General features: G+C 55.5%; 1 long non-coding RNA gene across 1 annotated transcript; it reads left to right on the forward strand.

The window, feature by feature from the left end:
* The first annotated feature begins 5,503 nt into the window (after positions 1 to 5,503).
* On the forward strand, positions 5,504 to 6,056 carry LOC140680663 (uncharacterized). Its single transcript, XR_012052016.1, has 2 exons — positions 5,504 to 5,594; positions 5,691 to 6,056. It is a non-coding gene; the product is annotated as an uncharacterized lncRNA (long non-coding RNA).
* Positions 6,057 to 22,352: the final 16,296 nt, after the last annotated feature.

Raw genomic sequence — 22,352 nt, forward strand, 5'->3', positions numbered from 1 at the left:
TGAGGAATGTCCCTATGGAAGGGTCATGGGAATGGCCAGCATGGATGGGGAATATCCCTATGGAAATGCCATGGGAATGGCCAGCATGGATAGGGAATATCCATGTGGAAATGCCATGGGAATGGCCAGCATGGATGGGGAATATCCCAATGGAAATGCCATGGGAATGGCATGGAAACCCTCCACGGACGCTGCCCCTGGCTGAGGAGCAGACCCTGGGTGCCCCCAGTGCCTCGGGGCTGTCCTGGCACTGCTCACGCCAGGCTGTAAACCCCCGCCCTGGCACACCCCATGTCCTGAGCCTTCTGTTTTTCTCTATGGGGACACGAAACAAACCGAACCCCCCCAAAAAGAAACCCAGAAGAAAACCAGGTGAGAATTCCAGCAGATAAAGCCGCGGCGCGGCGGCCGCTCCCGGCCGTAAACACCTCGGGAAGCCGCTCGCAATTTTTCTCCCCACCATCACCTCCCTGCCTCCCCTCCTCTCCCTCTCCTTCCCCCTCTCTCTCTCTTAAGGTAGCAGCGTGGGAGCTCTGCCAAAACGCTGCGGTCCCGTGGGGAAGCTTTGCTCTCACTGAAAGAGCCCCTGCGCCTGCCAGCCCAATTAAAACAACGTGCAAGGAAAGCAGCATCTGGAATTGCGCTGCTCTCACAGCCAAGTCACAATTGTTTAGTCTGAAAGTCGGTTCAGGGAGAGCGGGGCTGGCGGGAGCGCAGTGGCCCCCACATCTGGATTTGCGGCTAGACAGCCTCCTTGGCTGCAGGCCTGTGTGCATGTGCATTTTTAACTTTAGGATATGCTGACAAGTTAAGAAGTCAGAAAGTCAGTCACAGTAACAGCCTCCGCGGCCCCTTCCTCCCTCCGCCCCTTTCTAACACACACACGCAGTTGACTAAATACAATTTTCTGACATCCTTTCATCTGGAGAGAGTTTCTTCCCGTTCCAGCCTGCAGCCCGGGTCCCCGATGAGTTATTTGAGCTGAGCCAACACATGTGAACAAAAAGGCTTCTCTTCGCTCCGCGCTCGGGGGCCCGGCGGCGCTGCCCCCGTTCCGCCAGCAGCAGGGCTGCCACCACCCCTGGGGACAGGGACAGGGCACAGGCTGCCCCTCATGGCAGCCCTGGGGGTGTCAGAGCCCCCACAGAGGGGCAGCCCGAAGGGGAGGTTGGGGGGCAGATAAAAAATGAGCCCCCGGGAGCTGCGGGAGCTGCGTCGCGCTCGGGTCAAAGATTTTGCCTGGGTTTCTTTTTTCTTCCCAAGCCGTGGCTAGGCTGAGGTGTTGAGGTGTTGAGGTCACTAATTCGGGGGGTTGGTCATTAATTTCCTAGGAAAATCCCCCCAAAAATGACAGAGGAAGCTGATCTGAGCTTTTGTAGGCGCAGCTCAGGCAGGGCTGTGGGCTACCCTGCCATGCCCAGCTTAAGTTGGTTCACTCAGTGCCCAAAAATCCCCCACTGGGGGCACTTTGCTGTGCCAGGAACCAGGGGAAAGAGCACCCAGGATGATGCCCAGGTGCCACCGAGGCAGCCACGTGGCCCAGCCACCACCGGGTGAGCCGTGCCCACCAAAGCACCGCCAGGAAAGCATCGGGGTGGGTGCAGATCCCATCCTCCTGCAGGACCAGCCAGCAGGGAGATCTTCAGAGAAACCCTTTTGTCATGAGCAGCTTCCCTCCGAGCTGCCAGAAACTCCTGGGAGCCCGAGGTGTGCCTGGTTCCTGCTTTGTGCCTCCTGCTGTGGTCATTGGCATTCTGGTCAAAGCATAAAATGGGATAAAATCGGGGGCAGTTTCAGGCTGGTGCTGCCCAGACCTGCTCAGAGCCAGGTGACCACACAGAGGCTGCTCCACACCACGGCCATGAGCTCTCAAAAGTGGCCACACTGATTTGGGGCAGGGTTTGGCACAGAGACCCCAAGCACCCCACGGGGAAGCACTACCCACCCCACTAAAGCAAACACCATAAATCCAAGCTCTGAAAAGCCTGGGGGCAACACCCCAAGGTTTTCCCGCTGGGAAAGCAACATTTTGTTTTTTCTCCCTTGGTTTACACCTGGAACTGAGCTTATCCTGCCCCTCACCCCAGTGTCAGCCCTTTGCTCAGCCCAGATGTCAGGAATGGGACTGCTCCCTGTGCTGGGGGGATTCCTGGGGATGCCCGGAGCCCCCTGGGATGGAGCTGGGATGTTGTGCCCTGCTGGGATGTGCTGCTCTGCTTCCAGCTGCCTCTCCTGGTGTCCCTGCTGTGTGCAGGGGTGTCGCCACCAAACTGGTTTAGCAGCTCTGGGCGGCGAGTTCTGTTGTTTCCAAAGGCTCCCAAATACGTGGTGTTCGTGTTGCTCGCCGAGTTCCCCTGGATAAATAAATACCGGCATTTCTGCCCCGACCTTTGCTCTCTGGCCGGGTTTCTCCTAAATGCAGAGCACACAAAACGCCAGAGAAGCCTGAACAGCCCCGTTTCCACGTGCAGACACATCTGGGAACTCTCCTCCCCATCCTCCTCCTCCTCCCCACAACCCCAACCTTGGGCTCACCAAGACCCAGAAGCTTCTGAGCTTCTCCCGCCCGGAGCGGAGGGGCCGGGGAAGGGATGGAAAAGCTGTGCCATCAATGCCAGCATTCACAAATCCCATGTGGGGCCTCCAGCTCCTTCCAAACCACTGGAAAGCCAGGCCACGATGCTGCAGGGGCTCTCTGGGATAAATCTATTGGGGTTTTCTTTATGGCCTCTCACTTTGCGGGGCAGCAAGGTCACGTCTCCCAGCGTGGCAGGGTGGCCACAGTTTTTGCAGTTGTGTCACGAGTCTCGTGGTGGCTGCTGTTTACTCTGAAACCTGTCCCGTGGCTTTGCTCCTGTAAAACCCTGGGAGATCAGGCAGCCAGGGAGCCCCAGAGGAGAAAAATATTCACATGGCAGTAAAAGGAAACAAAACCTTCAGGAGCCCAGGCCCGATTGCAAACTTCTCCTGCGGAGCCTATGCGGAACTGGCTAATTTTTGGGGATGCAAGAGCAGCCCCTCGTCCTCTGGCTGGGTGAGGGACAGCGAGGGGATTGGGTTTGGAAGTCAGACCTCGCATCCCGAGGCTGTGGTGCTGTTGGAAGCGGAGCCCTGCCATCGACAGCTCCCTGATTGAGGGCTGGGTAAACTCGCCTTGTTTACCGACGTGGGTGTCACGGTGACAACAAACAGGTCCCTGCCTGAGTGTGTCATCAGCGAGGGAGGACAGTAAACAAGGAATGACACGTAATGCTGCAGAGCTGCTGGCAGCAGGGAGCAGATTCCTGCTTGGCACGGCGCGGGAGCACCTCAAGGGCTCAGTCACCGCCTGGGAAAACACCAGAGAAGTGAATCGAAAAAAGAATATTTTGCCCTGTCTCTAGATTCGGGCTGTTTGAGGCAGGGACTGTCTTTATTCCAAGTTTTCCTGGCAATTGTGGCAGGGCTGCCAAGAGAGATCCCTGTGGGCACAACCCGGGGTGGGGCCAAGAGCCACAGCAGAGCCAGGGGTGATTTCCAAGCACTGAGGGCAAATGTTCTCCCCACTGCTTGGCTCAGCTCCTCCACAAGCTCTTGCAGTCCATTCTCCCATTTTTCCAGCTGATATTGGAGTCAGAAATAGCTCCCTCAAAGTGGGATCTTCTCACACTTAAACTCTGGTCCAATTCCTCCCGTTCACTTCCCAAAATGTCCCTGAGCTTCATCATCTTCCTCCACCTCAGGCTCCCAACCTGTGGAATGGGGCTGAAAATGCACTGAGACAGGAAAAAGTGCCTGGGATGTGTGTCAGCCTCATCCTTATCCTCATCTCAGCTTCATCCTCATCTCATCCTCACCCTCATCCTCACCCTCACCCTCATCCTGGCTGCTCTGGCAGCAGCTCCAATGTCCCTCAGTTTTCCCATGTTTTGTGGCACCTGCTCAGTGGCCCAGCTGCAGTGACAGTGACACGTCCATGGAATGCTGAGCTGGCTGTCAGGCAGGGCTGAGAAAAACACCGAATTTCAGGGGGGCCCACACTGGGCACTGGGATGAAAAATGTCCTGGGAATAATGTCCGTGGTGGGATAGCAACTTGGAATTCTGGAGCCACAGGCTCCAGCGTGGGGTTTTCAGGAAGGATTTCTCCATGGAAAGGGTGGACAGGCTTTGGAGGAGCTGCCCAGGAAGGTTTGGAGTCATCATCCCTGGAGGTGTCCAAGGCTTGACTGGAGGTGGGGATCGGGCTGATCCTGGAGAGCTTTTCCCACCTCAGCGATTCCGGGATTCTGTGACCCTGCCAAGGACAAAACTTCTCCTCCTCCCCTCCTCCTCCTCCTCCTCCACCCGTGCCACACGCACGCACACGCACACCCCGACTTTGGGAGTTTATTTTATATTTTCCCTCGTAAAGATTTGTGTCCGTGCTGCTCTCGTATCAAAGCCAGCAGTGGCCCCTCGGATAAACATGCGGTCAGAAGACAGAAAACTCCAGGCTCAAACACCGTTCGTTTCACCCAGAGCAGCATAAACTGAGAGGCTTTTAAGAAGGGCGAATGGTTTTCAGTAAATCTCTCATATCAGCAGAAACCTTTGAAAGAGTTTGTTTAAAGGCTGTGGAGATAAACAGCCCGGCCAAGTGTTTGTTTAAGATGTATGTACTCTGTGTCGACTGGTAGGCTGGTATTTATATCCAGGGGGGGAAAGGAGGGCTGGGAGCTTTTTGACCCTTTGCTGGCTCTGCCTGCGTGGGCTGGGGTGGTTTTGGAGGTGTTTGGGTGTCACAGGGTCCCTGGGTCACCGCTGGGGACAAAGCCGGGGGGGTGTGGGGTGGTTTGGGGGAGCAGCGGTGTTTCCCCCTGTTGGGGAGGTGGGATGGCCGTGCCAGGCACTAAACGGGGGATGAAAGGGAGATAAATGGGAGATAAATGGCTTTGAGGGATCCCGCCTCAGACCTGGGAATGGGAGGAAGGAGGGATGAAGATCCTGGGAAATGGGAGGAGAAGCTCGGCCCAGGGTCATGCAGCAGCCTGGGGTTACCTGGGCACCAAAGGCAACACCTGAGCCCCACAGCCCCGAGGCCCTGAGCCCCAAAATCCTGTGCACCTGATCCCAACACCCACATCCCTGAGCCCCAAAATCCTGTGCACCTGATCCCAACATCCCACATCCCTGAGCCCCGAAATCCTGTGCACCTGATCCCAATACTCACATCCCTGAGCCCCAAATACTGTGCACCTGATCCCAACATCCCTGATCCCAATGTCCCTGAGCCCCACAATTCTGAGCCCCACATCCGTGAGCACCTGGGCCCCCAAACCCTGAGGGAAGGGAAGGGAAGGGAAGGGAAGGGAAGGGAAGGGAAGGGAAGGGAAGGGAAGGGAAGGGAAGGGAAGGGAAGGGAAGGGAAGGGAAGGGAAGGGAAGGGAAGGGAAGGGAAGGGAAGGGAAGGGAAGGGAAGGGAAGGGAAGGGAAGGGAAGGGAAGGGAAGGGAAGGGAAGGGAAGGGAAGGGAAGGGAAGGGAAGGGAAGGCCTTTGTTGAGCTGTAATCTCCCTGTCAGATCCCAGCAGCAGGTCAGTGTTGTGACTGACTGCCCGAGGATCGCTCCCTCAAGGGTAATTACACTAAATCCCCATTTGAAGGACAGCTTTGCCTGGATATGATACAAGGAACCCACTTTTTTTTCCATTCACTTAAATTCATGAATTCAGCTGGGCTGTCACCAAGCGTGGAGCAGCCGGGGACTCGCAGCACTTCCAGCTCCGTGGTGAAACCCAAGGATGTGGGATGGGACAGAGCCCCCACCATGGAGCAGTTGGGATTCACAGAGCTCCTGATGGATGAGGAGGATGGAAAAGTGCCACACATGGAGCTGGAATTTCTCCCTTCCCTTCCTTCCACCTGGGTGGCACCGCAAGAGCTTCATCCCTTCCTTCCTGACATGCTGGATGCTCCCGTGGGCTCACCCACAGTGTCCAGGAGTCACCCATCAACAACAAACAGTTAAAAGGAAGAAAATAGGCTGGAAATATCAATGCACTTTGGTAACAATAAACCCTGCTTTTAATTTATGCTAATATGTAGGGTTGTGGTGACAGTAAGAACAAAATTACAGAGTGGCTTTCTAGCTGGTAATTATCCCTCCATTTTCGTTGCTCGGGAAGATGGACACACAATTATGCTCTCTTGCTGTATATTAATACGGATTCTTGACATCTTCAGCAGACCTGGAGCTGTCATCGGGCTTTTTGTCTACTTTAATTGAAAATTAATGGTTACTGTGTTACCACGGAAACCGTGGCAATGGACGCCAATAGCGCTCACATATCAAACAGGCACTGGTGGCATTGTCTGTCCGTGGTGACCTTGAAAGTTAAAAGAAAAACTTAAATATAAAAAAAAAATAAAATAAATAAATGGCGAGAGGGGTAGGAAGGAAAGGGGGAAAAAAACCACATGGAAAAAGAGAGGGTTGGATGAATTGAGGGGAGGGGAGAAGGGGAAAGAGGGATGGGGAGGAGAACTTGGTGCCTTTGCATCTCCAGCAGGAAAAAGAGGGAGCTGTGGAATGAGAGAGGTGGAGTGGTGGAGAGGAGAAGGAGGCTGGAGTGTGGATCCATCAGGGGGTCTCCAGCAGCTCCAGGGAGTTTTCTGGGCTCGCTCAAGGGGCTGAGCGAGGAAGGGATGCTTGGGATGAAACCAGGGAACAGAGCAGCAGGGGAGCCCCGAGCAGGGTGGGCAGCACTGGGAGAAAGTTCGTGGGCTGTGTGGAGATAAGAGAGGGGGGAAAAGGCCAGGAAGGCAGGGAATGGGCTGGAGGGAAAAGAGAGCAGCTCTGCTTTGACTGGAAGCGTTGCCTGAAGGCTGCAGAGCCTGGGGATTAAAGCTGCCCCTGCTCTGGAGAGTGTTTGGGGCCAGCGCCGCCTCTGCCCCACAGAGAGACCCCAAAGCCCTTCCCTCTCCAGAGACCTGAGTGAGGAGGGGGCTGGGGCACAGGGGACCCCTCCAGCGGCTGGCATGGCTCAGCCCCAAGCCCAGCTGAGGACTCAGCCTGCTCCGAAGAGGGTGGGATTTTTTCTCCCTGGAAAAGCAATTTTCGGTAGGTCTGGCTGTCCCCAGCATCCCGCCGGGGCTGGCTCCTGTTTCCCCAGCTCTCCCAGGAGAAACAGAGCAGCACCAACCCTCTGGGAGCTGCAGCTGAGGGGGGAGGGCCCAGAGCAGGATTTGGGAAGGGGGATTTGGGATTGCTGGAGTGCAAACACACAGCAGCCCGCCTCTGGGGACAGGGGAAAGTTGTGTCAGGGTGACAAGTGGCCTTGGGGGACCGAGGTGCTCCCTGCCTGCCACAGCTCCCAGTGTCCTGGCTTTTCCTGCTCCCTTCTCACTCTCCTTGAGGTTCCCATGATGCTGATATTTTGCAGGTCCTGGAGCTCGGGGAGAGGCAGCTGCTCAGCTTTTCCTTGGGCAGTAAAACCAGCCTGGAGCAAAGGGATTTTGGAGTTTGCAGTCACCACCTTGGAGCCCCAGGCCGGGAGGGAGGCAGGGATGTCCTGGCCCAAAAGTGGGAATAGTTTGGTCAGGAAGTGAAACATGGAGGTTTTGGAAACTCCTGGGAACAGGCAGAGATGTTCAGGGAGGAACCAGGGATGCTCCGTGCAGCCTCCCACGGGGCAGGGCTGGGTCTGCCCGGGTCTGGCTGCTCCAGGGACAGCAGGATGGCCCCACTGCCTCCTCCTGGAAAAAGCACATTTAAAGGGAAAAAAAGGGGCAGATTTAAAGGGGAAAGGGAAAGGGAAATGGAAGGGAAAGGGGGAAGAGGAAGGGAAAGGGGAAAGAGGAGAAGGAGCTCCGAGGTGAACCCCAGCCTCTCCAGGAGCCTTTGAAAGCCCAGAGCTCGTCCCTGGCCGGCAAACACGAGCACAAACACGGTGGAGACACGCCTGAAAGCCAGAGCCTTTTTTCATTTCCCCGCATCCCTGATCCCAGCCTTAATCCCTGCTCTGAATCCTGTCAGCCCGGCTGTTCTAGCACTGACATTGCTGCAGGCGCCTTCCGCGCTGCCTTCCCTCAGATCTGCCTCCTCCTGGGACACCTAAAGAGGACTCGGAGATTTCTGCCCTGCTCGAGGATTCAGTCCGTGCCCTCCAGCAAAGCGAGGGGGTCCCGGGGGGCCTGGGCAGCGGGGACGGGGCTGTGGGACCGGGGATGCTCCGGGATCGGGCATGGGAGGTGGGGGATGAGGGGTCCGGCCAGCCCAGGGGGCTGGAAAAGACATGGGATGGGCAGGGAGAGGGGAAATGGGAAGGGAGAAGGGAAGGGGAAAGGGAAAAGGGAAAGGGGAAAGGGGAAAGGGAAAAGGGAAAGGGGAAAGGGGAAAGGGGAAAGGGAAAAGGAAAAGGAAAATGGGAAAGGGAAAAGGGAAAAGGGGGAAGGGGAAAGGGAAAAGGGAAAGGGAAAGGGAAAAGGGAAAAGGAAAATGGGAAAGGGGAAAAGGAAAAGGGGAAAGGGGAAAAGGAAAAGGAAAAAGGAAAGGGAAAAGGGGAAAGGGGAAAGGAAAAGGGGAAAGGGAAAAGGGGAAAGATGAAAAGGGAAAAGGAAAAGGGAAAAGGGGAAAGATGAAAGGGAAAAGGGGAAAGGGGAAAGGGAAAGGGAAAAGGGGAAAGATGAAAGGGGAAAGGGGAAAGGGGAAAGGGGAAAGATGAAAGGGGAAAGGGAAAAGAGAAAGGGGAAAGGGAAAGGGAAAAGGGAAAGGGAAAAGGGGAAAGTGGAAAGATGAAAGGGGAAAGGGAAAAGGAGAAAGGGGAAAGGGAAAAGGAAAAGTGGAAAGGGGAAAGAGAAAAGGAAAGGGGAAATGGAAAAGGGAAATGGGAAAGAGAAAAGGGAAAAGGGGAAGTGGAAAAGGGAAAAGGGAAAAGGGTGCTGCTGCTTGTGCTGGCACTGGTGCCCAGGGGGCAAACCTGTCCCCCCAGGGCTCTGTGTTGCCAAATTCGCTGTCAGGTCCTTATGGTAATGAGGCACCAGAGCTTTTTCCCAGCCCAGGAGCTTTTTCCCAGCCCGGCACGGATCGATGGGAGGCTGGAACGCTCCGTGGCACACCCGGCAGCGGGCCGGGGGCTGCCAGGGGTCTGCTGGCCCTGCCCGTGCCCACACAGGTGCCCAGCCCGGTGTGAGCGAGCCCCCGGCCCGGAGATGAACTGCAGGGGGACAAAGGGGTGGCCCTGGGGGTGTCCCCTGTGTGTGTGACACCCCCGGTGATGGAGCAGAGAGCCTGGCTGAGCTCACCCTGCTCTGACTCCCTGAGATGGGGAAGGAAAGGGGAAGAATCCAAAGGCTGAATCCTCGTTCTCATCCCATCCCATCCCATCCCAGGGCCGGTGCCGATGCTCTCTTCTCCCCTCTGCCTTTCCCTTGCCCCGGCTAGCTCTGGGGAGAAGGGGAGCGGGCAGATCTCCAGCGCTTCCCCTGAACCCTCGCGGGCTTTGGGCAGCGCTGTCAGAGTTCGGAGAGCAGTCAGCGACCCCACGGCGATTTAATGAAGAGAGTCTTTCTCCGGGGGGCAAATTCCGTTTATTGCAATCCAATGGGGAAAACAATAATTCGAAGGGAACCAGACGTGCCGCGCCTGTGTTTGCTGGAGCAGCGTGAGCGGGCGAAGCGCACTGGGACCGGCCAGGAGAAATCACCGAGTGCGCCACGTGAATGAATTAAATACGGAACGGGGGAAACCGGGCAGCCAATGGGGTAATGCCACGGGGGGTTTGAGGGTAGTGGGATAAAGGGGTACATCCAATGAAGGACAGACAGGTGGAGGGTCCCAGGTCGTCTGCCTATCACCCGGCTCCCGGGTGGAAGATTCCAGGTGGAGGGAAAGGGACACTGAGTGACAGACAGGCATCCGGGGTAAACAGGGAGATGGCTTAGCATTTTTGGGGACAACGGACCTGCAGGGAAAGATGGGAAAATGTGGGGGGAACCGTTACAGAACTGGGGGTACATGGAACAAAACTTATACATAATACAAATGTAATAAAGCATAAAAAACACAACTCTACAGGCCAGGAACGCTGCGGGGTTTCGGCACCTCCAGAGCCACGGTGGCCCCAAACCCCGGATCCAACCTCCTCCACCCCCGGGCGCCGGGAAAAGCGAGGCCGTTCCACGGCTGCGAGTCACAGGCTCCCTGTTCAGGCAGGTTTCCTCCACCAAACCCAGCCAAGCCCAGCTGCGGCTCTCCAGCAGCGCTCCCGCACTCCCCACTCCCACCCCGAGCCCTTCCCACTGCAAAACTGGCAGGGTGCAATCACAGCTGGCAGCTCCTGGTGTTGTACCCCCCGCCAAAACACCCCAAACTCGACCCCTGAGATCCCAGAGAATCATTGGGACCTTCAATCCGGGGGAAAAAAGGTTGTGATGTCCCAAGGAGGGTCTGTCCCCCTCCTTCCCCCAGCCAGGACACCCCAGCAGTGCCACCCTCACTCCTTGCTGCAGGAGGTGGCACAAACCTCCTCCCGTGGTTTATGTGGGCACTGAGCGGGGTTTTATTCTCTGTGCCGGGATTTTACTGGCAGATATTTGGATTTTACGAGCCTGAGTCCGTGGGTTTATGGCAGGAAAGGTGGGGATGTTAATGAACTGCTTCAGAAACAGGAACGAGAGTGGAAAGACGTTTTCAATGGGCCTTTAACAAATAACAAAGGACCCATCCATTAAAATGTTGTAAGCAATAAAAAAAATCTCAGCGTATATTGTTGAAAATACATCGTCCCTGGGAAGTTTAAATCCATTATTATTTAAAAATCCAACTGTGCCCACTGCCCAGACAAGAATATCCCTGGGGATTCCCCGTGAGGGCCAGGCCCTGAGCATCCCAGCCAAATTCCAGCACTGCTTTTGGGTGATCTTCTGCTTTTTGAATACCCACAGACAGAGGTAAAGTGGGCTCCAGATCCTGCAGTCCCCCAGCAGGAGGAGGGCTGGATTCCTGCGAGAGAGCCTGGAAATATCTTTCTTTTTTGAAATGTTTGTACAGCATGACTTGGCCGATTTACCTCCCAATCTCTCACGCTGGCCTCAAGCCGAGGGCATTAGCGACACTGTGAGCCAGATAAATGAGCCCAACGCTTTTTCTTCTCCCTATCTCCTGCTACAACAACAACAAGGGGAAAAAAAAAGGGATTTTTTTCTATCCAAGTGCCTCCCGTTAACCCAGGCACTGCCGGGAGGGGCTGGAGAGCAGCAGGGGCTGGGTGTTTGCACTGCCAGGAGTGGAAAAAGCCATGGAAAACCATGGCTGGAGGCCTGGAGACCAGGGATGTGCAGGTAGAAGCGCTGGCAGGGTGGAGCTGGTTTGATATTCCCTGCAGCTGTGTCAGATCCAGCTCCCAGCTGATCTGGGATCAGCTAAAATTTGGATTTTACCAGCCTGTGGGTTTATGGCAGGAAAGGTGGGCACGTTAATGAACTGCTGCAGGCACAGGAGGGAGCTCGGATGGGCATTTCCAATGGGCTGTGGATCAAACCAAAGGATCCATCCCCTCCAGAGGGTTTGGGTCCTCCCAGTGCCATCAGCTCCCCAAGGTGGCACCTGCAGCGGGGCTCACCCCATGGCAGGAGGGTTTGGGGTTTGTGACCCACCTCAGGACAGTGACCTGGGGGACATCCCCAGCACAAACCCCCCCGTGCAGGGAGAGCTGCAGCAAGGACAGGGCAGAGCCAGCGGGGCTGGGCGGGTTTGGTTCCAGAGGAAAAGGGGCTTTAATATGAAATAACCCCAATTAACCTGCAAGGAATTCCCAGCCCTCGTTTGGTGCTGCTGGCAGGGAGGGAGGAGCAGGAGAGGAGAGGAGAGGGTTGGGGCTGTGGAAGTGCTGGGCCAGGAATGGGGTCAGGGAACCAAAATCTGCAGCTCAAGCCCTGCAGTGAGAGCTTCTTGTGACCTGAAGCAAGAAGATGCTGATTTACCTCAGTTAATTGCTTTTAAGAAGGACAAATCCATCAACATTAAAGTGTTCAACACCCAGCACGCGGCTCAGCCTCCGAGCTGGGGTGGCTTTGCTGGGATGGGGTGGCTGCAGTGTGGAGAACAGCTGTTTCTCCAGCATTTGGATGAATTTGGGCACATTTTGGATGGCAGCCTCATTCGTGGGACCTCTGTGAGACCTGGAGGGTGCAGAAAGGCCGTTCTGCCCCCAGAGCTGTCAGTGCAGGGTGTCACAGAGCAGATGTGGGCACCACGGCGGGGTGGGAATGGCTCTGTATGTGATTGCTGCACACAAAACCCCCCCAGAAATGCTTTCCCTACATTTGGAAAAAGCGAGCAGCCCCAGGAGGAGGTGTGTTTGCTAAGTTTAATTGAGGTGATTTAAACACAGCCAAGGCTTTGGGATGCTGGAGGGATCAGACATCACTGTGGTTCCACACCAGAGGATGGGGCCTGGAGCCACCAAGGCTGGGAGCTGCGCGTGAGGGAGACACTCGGTGCCACTTCAGGACAAAGGTGACCAGGGACAGCACCCAGGGAACGCTGGAGCTGTATCAGGGGGGTTTAGGATGGACACCACTGAAAGGCTTTTCCCCCAGAAGGTGCTGGGCACTGCCCAGACTCCCCATGGAATAGCCCCAGGGCTGCCAGAGCTCCAGGAGCATTTGGAAAACGCTCTCAAGGACAGGGTGGGATTGCTGGGAAGCGATTCCCAGTTGGGGTGAACTCCACGGACCAAACCCAGAGCAGGGCGAGGATGCTGGAGCTCGGCACCACTCGGGCTCTTCCCTTCCACATCCACACCCGCGCTCCTCTTTGGCCCCTGGGAATTTTGCCACGCTAAATTGCGAGTTTCCTGGGAGCTGGGCTGGGGCTCTGGAGCGAGCCCAAGGCCGGATCGGGATGAGCCGAGCTCCGGGCACACCCTCGGAGCGAGCTGGCGGCTCCCCGGGCTCTGGTGACCTCATGCCGCAGACACGGATGAGGTCACCGGGATAATTTCCCTCCCAGAACGATTCCTCTTGCGGGAAGAGGATGTTGTGAAGCCGGAGAACTTGCCGGGGCGAAAAAAAAGAAAAAAACCACCTCGCACACCCCTGGCCGGGAGTGCTCCGAGGGGAAACTCATCCCCGGAGCGTGCCAGGAGCTCCGGGGGCATGGCAGCAGAAGAGACGGGATGCGGCACGGGGGAGCCGCGGCTAATTGCTGCAGGAAGGTGTGCGGTACCTGGCGGGGAGGGAGAGGGGCCGTGCAGGGACCTGCCCTCCCCAGGGCACGGGCGGGATGCGCTCCCGGAGCGCTCCCGGAGCTCTCCCGGTGCTGCCAGGGCCTTTCCTCGGGGATGGGGGAGCCTAATTCTCCTTCTCAGGCTGCCTCAGATCCTTCTCCCCCATTTCAAACCCCGTTCCCGACGCTCAGCGATGGATCCCGCAGGTGCCTGGGGGCTGCAGGGTCCCTGGATGAGCCCTCTGCCTCAGTTTCCCCACCTGCCAACAGCAGCGGCTCTGCTCTGTTGCCCTCAGGAAACAGAGATACAAAACCAACCCCTCGCCCCTCACCCATCCCTCCCTTCCCGTGCCAGGGAAGGTTTTATCCTCCCGTGGGAATTGTTCCAGCCAGGGAGACACGGGCTTGGCTCGGCTCGGCTCGGCTCGGCCGGGGTCCCCACGCTCCTCTCAGCTGGTTCTTCTCCCCGCAGCCCCGTGACAGGTATTTGAAAAGAAGCTGAGCACGATCCTATCAAAGGACAAGCCAGACTTTAAGGAGTCGCAGTCCGAGCGAGTTTCACAAGAAAACAAACAGAAATACTTCTGTCTCTGCAGAGAAAAGGAAAAAAAAAAAAAAGAAAAGAAAAAGAGAGAAGTCAGGGGGAAAAATCACAGCACTGTGGAAAAAAAATCAACTCTTTCCTGAATAAAGCAGAAAAAAAAAAAAACGCGGCCGTATTGAGCTGTGACATATGGTTACACAAATAGAAACCACAGAGGGGAAAATCATGTTTTCTCTTTCATTATTTATCACTCTCTAACTGTCTCCAGCTGGGTGAGTAAACAGCCTCATTGGGCTGTAATGAGAACAGCCTGCTGCCACTGTGCCGGGGCTGCCGGAGCGTGTGCGAGCCGGGCTGGGACCTGCCGAGCCCCCGAGCCAGCCCCTGCTGCCCTGGGGCATCGCTGCGGGCCCGGGGGATACGGGAAGGTGCGGGAAGGTGCGGAGGGATGCGGGAAGGTGCGGAGGGATGCGGGGGATGCGCACACGCGGCCCCGGCGCCCGCAGCATCCTCCCCTCGGCACGCGTTAACGAGGTCCAGGCGCGGAGTTAAATTAAGCGGCCGCTCCGGTTATTGTTCAGGGGAATTATGTGCCCAATTTCCCCCCTGAGCCGCGTTGCAAATTGACTCCTAAGTGTCCCGTGAAATGGCTGCATAATTTGCACATTTGAGAAGCGGGAGCGGTCCCGAGCGCCGGTTCTCGGCTGCGCCTCCCTCCCCGCCTCGCCCGTTTTGTGCCGGTTTTGGCCCATCCCGCGGCTCTCAGGGGGTTCAACCGCAGGCTCCGAGGGCATCCATCCTCCAGGAAGGATCCCAGCAGGGAATTTGGGCAGCTCTCAGCACCGTGGGAGCAGAGCCGAGGCCACAATCCCTCCCCACTCCCCGCTCCATCCCCGGGAGCCTCCGTGGGGATCCCAGCGCCTTTCCCGTCCCCTTCCCTGCGCTTGGGAGATCAGACTCGGAGCTTCACATTCCCCCCGATTAGGACAGGCTTTGGATTAGGCTCTGAATTAGGTCAGGGTGTGGGATCTTCCCCTCCCCGCCGCTCTTTTTCCATCCCTGGATGGAGTTGAGGTTCCACGAGCAGCTCAGGGCTCGTGGTGCACACCCAGGGTGGGTGACACAGGTGACACGGGCACAGCCAGCTTTAATCAGCCCCATCCCACCTGAATTCTCACACCCAACACCCCACCAGGAGCCTCGGGAGGGGGCACCACCAAAACACCACGTCCATCCCAACTTTTGGGAGGAGAAAAAGGGCCAAAAAGTCCTTGAGCGGTGATTTCCCAGGAAGATTAACCCATTTCTCCAGTGAAGAAGGGCAGCCGGCGTCTGGAGCCCATCCCAGTCCTTCTGACACACGAAAAACTATTAGTAAACGGAAGGGTTTTTAATGAAAACTGACCCAATTTTGAATGCCACTTCTCCTCCCACCTCAGGAATAGGCTGTGCCAGAGTTTGAGTGAAATTAGGTCATTGTTGAACAAAGGTCATGAAAGAACTTGAAAAGCTTTTTGATGGGAAACCCCAGTTTTTATGGGGTTTTGTGGAAATCCCCTCCCAAATAAAATTATAAATAGAGTGACAAAACAGTGCAGGGAGCCAACCATCCCTGTGTCACCCGTCCTGCTAAAAAACCCAAACTTCACCCTTCCTGAACTCGGGGGAAGGACAGAAAACCTGGTGAGAAAATGATATTAAATCCTCGCATCCTTCAAGCCTGGCTTGGGATTGGGATTTGGGGAAATCCCGGGAGTTTGGAGTGTGGGCAGGGAGGGCTCTGCTGTTCCTCTGATCCGACACATTCCCCATCCCACTGCCAGAGCCCTCGAAGTGAATCAAAGGCCTCTTACAGTAAATGCTCCCTGAGCTTTCCCAATCGCCCTGGGGATGAGCAAATCCCTGCTCCATTCCAGGGGAACGCAGAGGCAGCTCCTTCCCTGCCAACCTGGGGAGCCTGTGCAAATAGGTCAATAAAAGTGGAAGTTTTGGGGTTGGGAACACCCCAGGAAGTTGTTTTTTTGTTTTTTTTTTCTTTTTGAGGGGAAATGAGGGTTGAGGTGACTCCTGTGGGAAGGAGGGTTTCTGTTTCTTCCCCCCAAACCTGCTCAGCTGGGTATATCCAAGCCCCAACAGTGTGCAAGAGGAGCAGCAGCCTGAGGAACTTCTGCCTTTGCCTTTGGGGATGGATTCTCAGCTGAGGAGAGGCCTGATGCAGCAGCAGAGTTGGTTCTGATCCAGGCAATAACTTGATTTTGGAAGGTTCTCATGCCTTGCACACACACATGTCCATAAATACACAAATATTCACACTCAGCACCAATTCCCCCTTCCCTCTCTAACAGAAATTCAGGCTGATTGTGCCTGGTTTGGGTGATTCGAGGTGCTGGTGGTCGCTTCCCTGGTTGGTTTTGTTACTGCCCACCCCTGGCCCACCTCATGCCACGTTCAGAGCTCTGCTGCCACCCTGTCCCCACCGTCCCCACACTCCAGGAGCGGCTCTGAGGGACCCTGGCCTGGTGGTGGCCCCAGGGACGCTGCAGTGTCCTTAAACCCAGAGCCCAGTGGGGGAAGCAGCAGGAGGAGCAGAATTCCAGCCCCAAACAAAGCACTTTTGTGCTCCTGCAGAGAGGGGCGGGAGGGCTTCCTGCTGCCCTGCTTTGGGGGATGCTTCCCCTCCTTCCCTGCCCGTCCTGACCTCCAGAGCTCCTCCGAGCCCACATTTCTGCGGCTCCTCCAGCACCTTCCCTCTCCTCCTCGCCATTAGCATCCTCCCCGTGTAAACGTTAATGAATTGTCATCAGACCAAAGTAATCACCAGTCAGCAAAACTTAATTTTACTAAAAGACAAAAAGAAGCTTCGCTCTAATTGATGGAAAATTGGTCGTTTCTTGTCAGGTTATTGTTCATTTCCCGCCTGTTAATGGCCAGATCCCTCCAGCCGTGCCCAGCCCGGAGCCTGGAGCGGCACGGAGGAACCGTCAGGAAAACTGGGACCAACAGGGACATTTTCATTTAACTTCCAAAGGCAAAATGAGGAGGACGAGCCCCTGTCCTGCCTGGCAGCTCTGGGGCAGCAGCAGCAGTGAAGGTTCCTCAGAGCATACCAGCAGCACCCAGGGTTGATAAGAGACAGCAATTACATTTTTAGATGCCTTTCCACCCAACTGGAGGAACTTTGAGGTCCCTTCCAAGCCAAACCATTCCCAGATTCTGTGATTCCAAGAGCCAGGCAGAGGAGGCTGGAGCCCTGCTGCAATTAATGCCCTCAGATGATAGAAATGCCTTTTACGTCCTTTTATCACAACGCTCTTGGGTTGGGGATAAAAAGGGATGGAGAATTGTCCTTCCCTCCAAATCCTGGCTGCCCAAAGGGAAGCAAACCTGCTTGCCACTATCCCAAGCTCTGGTTTTAGGGACATGAGGACCCTGCCCTGGTCCCACCTGGCTCGGTGACATCCGTGGGGTCCCGTGTGTGGTGGGAGCAGCCCCCGGGCTCCCCACACCGCTGCCCGGGCTGGCTCTACTCAAGCTATTACGGTAATTTGATAAGCCACTTCTTCGTGATATGAATCTTCGCCTTCGTTAAAGGCAGGGAAAAAAAAAAAAAAAAAAAAAACCATTGCATTTTGATGGCTCACAGGGACAGTTCATTAAGCAATCAACTCTTTTAATGAAATATTTCTTTGTTAAAATATTCATTGATCTGCCTCGGGTGTGCTGGAGAAGGGGAAGGACCGAGTGTCCCGAATGCTTTTCTGTTGAGTCTTCCCCGGGCACAGCAGGATGTGCCCTGGCATTGCCAGGACAGGAATTCCCGCAGCTACACCTCACCTGGAGCGAGGATTTGGGCTTTTCTGGGTGGTTTTTACCCTCCTCTAACCCACCCGAGGTGCCACTCTCCAGGTCTGAGGGGGGATGCGGGGCAGGCTTGGTTGGTGACATGTGGGGGACGTTGTGACGGAGCTGGGGGGAAGTTGGGCCCAGAATGAGCAAAAATGGGCAAATGTGGAAGTGGCAGAGTGGGAAGAGGGGAGGGACTGGTTCTGCCAGGCAGGTGTGAGGGGATCCCTCTGTGACCACGGCAAAGAACATTTTTGCAGCCAGATTCTCCAACCCCAACGTAAGAACGAGAGGAGGGAGTTCAGGGAGCCAGGACGGAGAACGTTGGCAGGAGAAGAAAGAGAGGAGGGGGAAAAAAAATGATATCAAAGGGTGAGAAATGAACAACTGCAGACAAAGCAGCGAATGTGGCCTCCCCCCTCCTTCCTCCAACCTTACACCGTGAGTAATTCCCGCTCCGACAGCGGCCACCACGTGCGGGTGAGCATCTCCTGAAGGAGCAGGAGGGGACAGCAAACACGGCAGCAGCCAGGAGCTGAGCCCTGCTCTTGGAAAAGCAGGGAAATGGTAAAAAAAGATGAGAGGGGGGAAAATCCCACAGGAAAAGCACGGCACTGATGGGGACAGGGGAGCCACGAGTCCGGCGTGCCCAGCTGTGGTGGCAGATCTGGTCTCGGCAGGGTTTGGGGAGTTCCACCCGGGCTGGGTGGTCGCTGCTTGCAGCTCCTTCCTCTCCTGGAGTGGGGCTCTGCAGGCACAGGGGGGTTGGTGCTCTCTGGGGACCCCCAGACTGCCCAAACATCCTCGTGTCCCTGTGTGGGAGCAGCACTCCCAGGCACTGGGGTTCTCCCTCCCTTATCCATTACCTCCAGCTCCCTAAAACCCGAGTCCAACCCTCAGAGTGCAACGGGGGAAACTGAGGCACAGCACAGGGATCTGAGGTGGTGAAAGCTCCCTCAAAACCCACCCTGAGCTCTGAGCTGAGCCCAAGCTGCTGCTGATTTCTTCGCTCTCCCCTCTCTGTGCAGCTCTGGGGATCCCCCAGCCTGGGGATCCCCGGGGATTTCTGTCCCAGGGCGCCGGGATCCCGCTGGCTGCGGCAGGGGAGCAGTGCCAGCCCCGGCACAGGCAGCAGCCTGTGGCTTTATGGGGCAGCCAGGAGCCTCTCATCACTTCCAGGAACCCTCTGCATCATCCCTCGGCCTTACGCAAGAGCCCAGCGGGGTCCAAGAGCTGCAGGGCCGGATTGCTGCATGTGTGTGCTCGGCACTGGGAGTGTGGTTGGGTCAGCCCCGACCCTCGGGGGGTCTCTGTGTGACCCCCAGCCCCTCCAGCCCGGTGCTGGCTGGGGGTGTGTGGGAATCCAGAGTTCCCCTCTGACTGCCCTGGGACCCTGGCAGGGGTCAGGAACCCCCCTGGACAGAGCCCCCAGAGACACTGTCTGTGATCTCTGTCCATGGAAAAGAGTTTTCAATCTTACAGGATGAATTACCAGCTCTGAGTGTTTGATATGAGTAATAATTAACTGTGGCACGGGTGCAAAAGTAAAATTTTAGGATTCTAGATGAGGGGTCCAAAGGGGACAAGATGGAGGAAATTGGGTGTGTCTTGTCCTTTTTCTCCTTCTTCATGCCCTCCATGTTTCACTGAGGTGTTGGCATTTTTCTGTTGGTTCAGGCTGGGGACACACTGTCCAACGTAGGTGACAGATATTGGCACGTTATTGTAAATCCAGCACAGGTAGTTTGTGGTATTTAATGTTTGTACCATCCCACTGAGGGCAGAGCCCCACACGCTGCCCTGCAGGACAGAGCTGCGGCAGGGCAGCAGAACATGTGAGAGATAAACAGAATAAACAACCTTGAAACAGCACAGACCAATTATGGCTTCTGCTTTGGCAGTGGGGCTGACAGACAGAGACTTTCTACAATCTCAGAATCATCAATACCTCAGATTCTGACAGGGGTGGCCCAGGAAGGGCTGGTCCTGCTCCCTGCCCTGCCTGGAGGGGCTGGGATGAGCCCGGGGGTTCGGGTGTGGGTGCTCAGGGAGGAGAGGCAGCGGGCACAGGGTCGGGCTCTGGGCACTGCTGGGCGTCACGGGGTGCTGCAGTGAATAGTGATGGTGAAATTTAGGTGGAAAATCAGTTTTGCTGCTCATCAGTTGAAATTTTTTCCTTGGAATGGATGGGAATTTGGAGTTTAGCTGTGTGAATGCACAACACCATCCCCAAAACACTGCTCTGGAAGGAAAACATAACTTTCTTCCTTCATTCTCTCAATTTTTCCATCCCAAATACTCTTTTGCTTCATATTTCCATGTGCTTTTTTCTTTATTTTGCCTTGGAAGCAGGAGAGAGAGAATCTGGGACGAGGCAGGAAGCACAGGAGTGCAGGGGGATTTGAAAAATCACTGATTTTTCAAGCGAGCACATTCAGAAAACTCAGATTTTGTTTCTGAAGTTGCTCTTCCTTCCGAAGAAAAAAAGAGAAAGCAAAGGAGATGTTATCCACCAGCTGTTTGCCAGAAATGCCAGTTCAGAACCTGTGACAAAGAGGTTCTGGATTCATCTTGGAGAGAACTTTCCTGGAAGGATGAGGATGCTTCAGGTGAGGTGATTGAGAGCTGCTTTTCCTTAGGTGGGATTCAGGACAAACCCAAACTGACCTTTTCCATGGAAGATTTCGGCTTCCTTACAGCAAACTGGGATTGCTCCCATGCCAGCCAAACAGGGGACCGCTGTCCTTTGGCTGAAAAGTTTCGGGTTTTAAAGGTTTTCAAATCCTGCTCATGAGATCAGACAGTCCCCGGAGGAGAAACGGCCCAACTTTGTCAGGAAGAACAGCTGGGAGTGGATTGCAGCTCTGAGAGTGAGGATGAGCTGGGAAGAGGAGGAAGGTGGAGTTTTCCTGGGAGGGCAGAAGGACTCTCTTACAAACATTAAATACCACAAACTACCTGTGCTGGATTTACAATAACGTGCCAATATCTGTCACCTACGTTGGACAGTGTGTCCCCAGCCTGAACCAACAGAAAAATGCCAACACCACAGTGAAACACGGAGGGCATGAAGAAGGAGAAAAAGGACAAGACTTTTTTCCTCCATCTTGTCCCCTCTGAACCCCTAATCTAGAAATCTAAAATTTTACTTTTGCACCCGTGCCACACTTAATTATTACTCTTATCAAACACCTCAGAGCTTTTAATTCATGCTGTAAGATTGAAAACTCTTTTCCATGGACAGAGATCACAGCCAGTGTCTCTGGGGGCTCTGTCCAGGGGGGTTCCTGACCCCTGCCAGGGTCCCAGGGCAGCCAGAGGGAAGCTCTGGATTCCCACAGTGCAGAACAAAAGGAAGTTTTTTTCCCCCTTCCCTTTTTCCCTGTGTCTCTCTTTTGGGAGCTCAGCACCGCTGCAGGAGCTGCTGTGGTCTCCTCCCTGGGAATTTCCTCATCCCTGATGTCCCCACCGTTTTTCCAGGAGCGAGGTGGTCCCTCAGAGACCAAAGCCCAGCGGGGAAGGAGCTGCACCAGCCCTGTGTGACCCTGATCCATCCGTGTCTCCTCTCCCAGATCCCTCCCCCTGCTCTGCCCCATCCCCAGGCTGACACAGCTGAACAAAGAGGGATCCGGGGCCAGGCTGGATTCACAAAGTGCCCTCAGGGGGAGGCTGCCCACGGCTTTTCCTGAGCTCCTTCCGGCTCTGATGATATTTGATGTCTTCAAAGAGGCTCCTCTGATCCAGGGAAAGGAGGGCAAGCACAGGTTGGACGAGGCTCGTCACTCAAAGCTGTTTTTTTGCTCATAAAATGCCACTTTGGGGTGGAATAAAAGTGGATTTGTGTTTGTCATGGGCTGGTGGGTGGGGGGATAACTCACAAAGGTCTCGGAGCTTCCAGCGCTCCCGGGGTTTGGAGTGTGTCAGGAGGGATCTGGGGGGGTGAAGCTGCTGCACTTCCCACGTGGGGATCCCCTAAAGTGGGGTGGGGTGTCCCACAACTCTGAGTCCTGAGCACGGCGGGGGTTGAACCATCAAGGGTTGGTCCAAGGGCCACATCTCCCCTGCCATACTGGGAGAGCTGGGGATGTTCAGCCTGGAGAAGCGCAGGTTCCTCACGCCTGAAGGTGCTCCAGAAGAGCTGGAAAGGGATTTGGACAAGGGCCTGGAGTGAGGGGAAGCGGCTGCTCCATCCCTGGAAGCGCTCAAGGCCAGGCTGGGTGGGCCTGGAGCAGCCTGCTCTGGTGGAGTGTCCCATGGGCGATGGGATGGGAGGCAGAGCCAGCCCTGCTGGGCCACCCTGGCTCCGAGGGGTGACCCAGAATCCAGAGCTGGCTGGAGAGGTTCTCCTGGTGCTCCGTGGCTGGGAGAGGGAAAGGAGGGGCTGGCAGGGAGTGGTGCTTCCGAAAAACGGGGCCTGGGGAGCCTCTTCCATGAACCTTCCACCACCAGGAACGGGCTCTGCAGAGCAGGGAGATCCCTGATGGCAGCTCCAGAGGGGACTGACACCAAGCCAAGCCCTCTGGAAAATCCCAGGACTCCAACAGAGTTGGGTTAAGACCTCGATTGCAGGCTCAGTGCAGCCCAGGAACCAGCCTGGTGCTCACCCTCATCCTGTTTGTCCCTTTGAATGGAAGAATTTTGAGGACAAAACCAATGGGATATTCCCTAGGGCCATCAGAATGTGGTAGTAGAAAACCAGCTTTCCCTTCTCACAGAAATTCCCTAACTTTTCATTCAATAATAGATTATCTAAAAAAAAAAAATACCCAAACCAACCAT

The sequence above is a fragment of the Taeniopygia guttata genome, chromosome 26, assembly GCF_048771995.1.
Source record: "Taeniopygia guttata chromosome 26, bTaeGut7.mat, whole genome shotgun sequence".
In the NCBI taxonomy this organism is placed as follows: Eukaryota; Metazoa; Chordata; class Aves; order Passeriformes; family Estrildidae; genus Taeniopygia; species Taeniopygia guttata.